This window comes from Oryctolagus cuniculus, chromosome 10 (genome assembly GCF_964237555.1).
Source record: "Oryctolagus cuniculus chromosome 10, mOryCun1.1, whole genome shotgun sequence".
NCBI classification, from domain to species: Eukaryota; Metazoa; Chordata; class Mammalia; order Lagomorpha; family Leporidae; genus Oryctolagus; species Oryctolagus cuniculus.
In genome coordinates, this window is record NC_091441.1 from 45,877,573 (window position 1) to 45,883,821 (window position 6,249).

A 6,249-nucleotide genomic window follows, 5' to 3' on the forward strand; every position below is an offset into this window, starting at 1 on the left:
TGGCTGTTGCTGGAATTTGGGGAGAAAACTAGTTGATGGGAGATATATGTTTGTTTCACTGTCTCTCTGCCTTATAAATAAATGAATTCTTAAAAAAACACAATTTTTTTTCTGGCTTGTATTTTTTTTAAGATTTATTTATTTATTTGAAAGTCAGAGTTACATAGAGAGAGGAGAGGCAGAGAGAGAGAGAGAGAGAGAGAGAGAGAGAGAGAGTCTTCCATCCAATGGTTCACTTCCCAGATGGCCACAACGGCCAGAGCTGCGCTGATCCTAAGTCAGGAGCCAGGAGCTTCTTCTGGGTCTCCCACATGGGTGCAGGGGCCCAAGGACTTGGGCCATCTTCTACTGCTATCCCAGGCCTTAGCAGAGAGCTGGATTGGAAGAGGAGCAGCCGGGACTAGAACCGGCTCCTATATGAGATGCTGGTGCTTCAGGCCAGGGTGTTAACCTGCTGAGCTATAGCGCCGGCCCCTGTGGCTTGTATTTCTAAGTGAACATGATCTTCAGTTATTCTGTATTCTGTTTTTTTAAACATTTTTTATTTATCTCCTCTCGCTCATTTTACAAAGGTATAGTTGACAAATTAAAATTGTGTATTTGAATGGTGTACAGCATGATGTTTTGATACATGCTTATATCTTGACATGATTCACTGAATTAACATAACCATGACCTCACATAGTTACTATTCTGTGGTGGGAACATTGAAAACTAACTCTTAGCAGTTTTCAGACATACAGCACATTATTGTGAGCTGTAGTCACTTGCAGCTCGGTAGATCCCTAGGGCTTACTTCCCCGGGCTAATCGAACGTTGGGACCCGTAGACCAACATCTCCCTGTTCCTTGACGCACTCCAGTCCCAGCCTCTGGCCACCACCAGTGTATTTTCCACTTCTGTTAAGTTTGACTTTTAGATTGCACATGAAGGCGCTATCGTGCAATAGTAGTATTTTTCTCTCTGTGCCTATCTTACTTCACTTGGCATAATGCCTTCCTGCTTTGTTCATGTTGTCACAAATGACAGCATTTCCTTTTCTTAACGGCTGAATAGTATTCCATTGTGTAGAGGAAGGGATCTTCACAAAGTTCATAGAAAACCTGTATTATAAAAAATGATGTGGCCGGTGCCACAGCTCACTTGGCTAATCCTCCGGCACCCTGGGTTCTAGTCCTGGTTGGAGATCCAGATTCTGTCCCGATTGCTCCTCTTCCAGTCCAGCTCTCTGCTGTGGCCCGGGAAGGCAGTGGAGGATGGCCCAGGTGCTTGGGCCCTGCACTCGCATGGGAGACCAGGAGGAAGCACCTGGCTCCTGGCTTCGGATCGGCACAGCGCCGGCCATGGCGGCCATTTGGGGGGTGAACCAATGGAAGGAAGACCTTTTTCTCTGTCTCTCTCACCATCTAACTCTGCCTGTCAAAAAAAAAAAAAAATGATGCATGCATTTCAAAAATGTTTTGGATCAAAATAAACTCATCTTTTAATCCCATTTTCTACTAACTTTTCGAAGTACTCACATTAAAGAACATTTTCTGGGGCTGATGTGGCATAGCAGATAAAGCTGCTACCTGCGATGACAGCATTCCATATGGGCACTGGTTCAAGTCCCGGCTGCTCTGTTTCCAATCCAGCTCCCTGCTAATGTGCCTGGGAAAACAGCGGAGGATGGCCCAAGGCCTTGAGCCCCTGAACCCATAAGGGAGACCTGGATGAAGCTCGTGGCTCCAGGCTTCAGCCTGGCCTGGCCTAGCCCCAGCCATTGCAGTCATTTGGGGATTGAACCAACAGAAGGAAAACTTCTCTCTCTGTCTCTCCCTCCCTCTCTCTCTGTAACTCTGCCTTTCAAAATAAATAAAATAAATTTTTAAAGAATAAAGAACATTTTATTTTTTTGATGGTATAGCACAATATGTATTTCAAATGCATGAAATTAATATTATTTACAGTATCTTAAGATAAAGTGCCTTTGAATGAGACCTTGCTTTCCAGTACTTTGAGGTCTATAATATGAATCTAGAGCATTTACTGCTGTGGAAGACGAAGACTACTTAAATTGAACGAGGGGAGGGGAAGGGCCTGTGGCTTTCCTATTTGGTCATTGCAGTGACACTGTCTTTCAGGTGGCTGAGGGACTTCCATATTCTCCTTAGACATCATTTGGTGCCATAGCTCTTGCAGGGCGACTGTAATTCTATGTGAGTTCTGCCCTTTTGCTAGCACTGCTATGTCTCTTGGGTCTATCACTGGGTTAGAACTATTAACTCCATTAACTTTTGTTAAAATTGCTCAAAGGGGGTGCTTTTGGGTATTTATTTTATTCTATTTTAAGGTTATATATTCAGTTTTCATAAATTGCTCCCAGAGGCCCAGTTGCGATCCCTGTGCATCTTGGAAGTGTCATGTCTTCATATCATTGTCTAGACCCCAGCTAACTGTGCCATCTCCTACTCCTTTCTGGCCCCCTGTGAGTTCTCCCAACGTTTGGAAATTGTGAGGGACTTTTCACTCTTGAGCCTGTGGTGGCTGCCATCTTGCCAACATTTTCTTTTTTCACTCAACTATCGATGGGTACTCAATTTAATTCCATAACTTGGTTTTTGTGAGCAGCGCTGCAATGAAGATGGGAGAACAGATGACTCTTCCATATACTGATGTCTGTCATTTGGGTAGATACCCAGAAGTGGGATTGCAGGATCATGTAGTAGTTCTCTTAATTTTTTGAGGAACCTCCATTCTGTTTTCCATAATGGCTGTATCAGTTTATGTTGCCACAAGAGTGTACAAGATTACCTTTTTTCATATCCTTGCTAATATTTTTATATTCATCTTTTTGATAATAGACATTAAAACAAGTATGAAATAACATTTTATTGTGGTTTTAATTTCATTTCACTGATGACTAATGATGTTGAACATGTTTCACATACCTATTGGTCATTTAAATATTTTCAAAGTTCTTTGCTGATTTGTAAATCCGGTTTTGAATTTTCTTACTGTTGAGTTTTTTGAGTTCCTCATATATTTTGGATGTTAACCCCTTATCAGTTTTGAGTTGAGTTTTATGTATCAAGTGAGGTAAGTTTCATTATTTTTCTGCATGTGGGTATCCAGTTTTCCCAGCCCTATTTACTGTGTGTTCTTGACACTTTTGTTGACGACCAGTTGACCATTGATGCATGGATTTATTTCTGGTCTCTCTCATTGGCTCCATTAGTCAGTTTGTCTGTTTTTATGCCAATGTCATGCTGTTTTGATTACTATAGATTTGTAGCATATTTCAAAACCAAGTAGTGTGGTGCCAGCAGCTTTTTTTCTTCCTCGAGAATACTTCAGCTATTCAGAGTCTTTTGGTTTCATATGGATAGGAATTTAAGTTTTTTTTTTAATTTCTATAAAACATATCATCTGAATTTTGATAGCAATTACGTTGAATCTGTAGATTGCATTGGGTAGTATGGACATTTTAACAGTATTCACTCTTCTAATACATGAAATATCTTTCCATTTATTTGTGTCTTCTTTAATTTCCTTAGTTAATGTTTTATAATTTTAAGTGTACATATTTTTTCAACTTTTGGATTAAATTTGTTCCAAAGTATTTTATTTTTGATGCTACTTTAAATAGGATTGTTTTCTTGAATTCTTTTCTAAAATAGTTCATTGTTAATTTCTAGAAATGCTACTGACTTTTGTAGCTTTATTTTTGCACCCTATAATTTTGGTACACTCATTTGTTCCAACAGTTTTTTTGGCAGAGTTTTTAGGATTTTCTCTATATATTACACAATCTTGAAATGGAGACATTTTTACTTCTTCCTTTTACCAATTTGTATGACTTTTATTTCTTTTTCTTGCCTAATTGCTCCTGCTTGGATTTATGGTACAATGTTGCATAGAAGTGGAAAGAATAGGCATCGTTGTCTTTCTCCTGATCTTTGGAGAAAAATTTTCAGCTATTCATCATTGAATATATGTTAGCTATAGGCTTGTCCTATATGTGGCCCTTATTATATTGAAGTACATTTATTGTATACTATATTGAAAGTTCTTGTAATCATGAAAGGTTGCTGAATTTTGTGAAATGCTTTCTCTGCATTTATTGTAATGATAATATAATTTTTTAAATATTATTTATTTAGTAATCAGTGAGCATTTTATGGAGAAAGCAAAAATATACACTCCACAGAGCAAGGCCTACTTGGAGGGGAGTGGCTCTGACTCTGAACTGCATTTAACATTATCTACATCATTTAATGAAAGGGGAGGTACAGTCTAATAGAAGGGAGGTATGTGATCACGTAGTTATTTTGCCTCCTTCCATTAATACAGTGTATCACATTTTTTTTTGTTGTGCATATGATGAATTATCCTTGCATTGGAGGGGTAAATCTCACTTGATCATGCTGAGTGATCCCTTTAAAGTATTGTTGAGTTGGGTTTGCTAGTATTTTGTTAGTAATTTTTGCATTTGTGTGTAATTGGAATATTGGCTGGTCATTTATTTTTCTTGTGTCCCAGAGTAATGCTAGTCTTGTACAATGAGTTTGGAAGTGTTTTCTCTTCTTAATGTTTTATAAGAGTTTGTAAAGGATTAACATTCATTCTGCCTTTTATGCCTAATAGAATTCATCAATGAGGCCATCAGATCCTGGGCTTTTTTTGTTAGGAGATTTTTGATTACTGATTCAATGTCTTAATTTAATCCATTCAAGCTTCCTATTTTTCCATGATTCAATCTTGTCAGATTGTATATGTCCAGGAATTTATTCATTTATTTTAGGTTACTCATTTTGGGGCATATAATTATGCATCATAATCTCATATCTTTTTCATTTCTGTGGTACAAGTTGTAATATCTCCTCTTTCATTTATAATTTTTAAAGTTTGAGTTTGGTTTTACTATTAATAAGTCTAACTGAAGGTTTGTCAATTTTTTTCATTTTTTTAAAAAGCCAATTCCTAGTTTTATTGATTTTTTTTCTATTGTTTTTCTAGTTCTTATGTCTGCTCTTTATCATTTCTTTCCTTCTGCTGGCTTTGGAGTTAGTTTATCCTTCTTTTACTTGTTCCTTTAGGCCTAATGTTAGGTTGCTTTTAGTTGAGATTTTTTCCTTTCTCTTACTGCAGAAATTTATCACTATAAGCTCCCTTCTTAGAACTGCTTTTATGACATCCTGCAAGTTTTGCTATGTTGTGTGTGTGTGTGTGTCCCTATTTTGTTTAACATTTTTTTTTCATGTCCCAAAAGGGTAATTTTCAAAAATTATGTAAGACTTGGGGCCTGTGCCGTGGCACAGTAGGTTAATCTTCTGCCTGCAGCACCGACATCCCATATGGGTGCTGGTTCTAGTCCTGGCTGTTCCTCTTCCAATCCAGCTCTCTGCTATGGCCTGGGAAAGCAGTAGAAGATGGCCCAAGTGCTTGGGCCCCTGCACCCACATGCACAACCAGAAGAAACTCCTGGCTCCTGGCTTCAGATCGGCACAACTCCAGCCATTGTAGCCATTTGGGGAGTGAACCAATGGACAGAAGACCTTTCTCTCTGTCTCTCCCTCTCACTGGCTGTAACTCTACCTCTCAAATAAATACATAAAATCTTTTAAAAAATGATGTAGGACTGTCTGTAGTCAGTAATGATCAGAGTCTAAGACCCTCCCAGTTCACTCAGGTCCACACCTGCCTGTTCCACAATCTCATGAGCAAGGGCTACTCCCAGTCTTTCCAGGCAGGGGCTCCTGCACCTGGATTCAGGGTTGGGAATACAAACTTTCCTGTGTGTGCATCACCCACAAGTGATCTGGGGGCTCCGTGCAGCAGCTCCTCTTTGTAGACACTCGCAGGTGTACCAAAATGGAGCCTCAATGTCGCTTCCCCGAGTGAATCAACGGCAATGGAAGTAGTACACTAGGAGACTTCTGTTCTACAAGTGCTGTCTGAAGTGAGATGGCCGTGTTCACAGGTGATCTGATAGATATTTTCCCTGTAGTCACTGAAGATTCTCCAAAGAAGAAATATTAGAGCATAAAATGGCACCAGGACTGAAAAGGACAAAATCCCTAGCTCAGAGGATAAACCACAGAGGGTCTTCCCAAGGATACAAATGAAAGAAAAGTGAAAGATTCCAGGCACAGACCCACTGTTGTGCATCTATTTAGCACATTGCTGTGTGATAGGAGGGAGGTGGAAGTCATGCTAAAGTCTCTGGCTAATGCCCTCAGCTCACAGGGCAAGGGTGCGAGGCAGGCA

General features: G+C 39.5%; 1 pseudogene; it reads right to left on the reverse strand.

The window, feature by feature from the left end:
- Positions 1-2,025: 2,025 nt before the first annotated feature.
- On the reverse strand, positions 2,026-2,533 carry LOC103349375 (ubiquitin-conjugating enzyme E2 variant 1-like; annotated as a pseudogene).
- Positions 2,534-6,249: the final 3,716 nt, after the last annotated feature.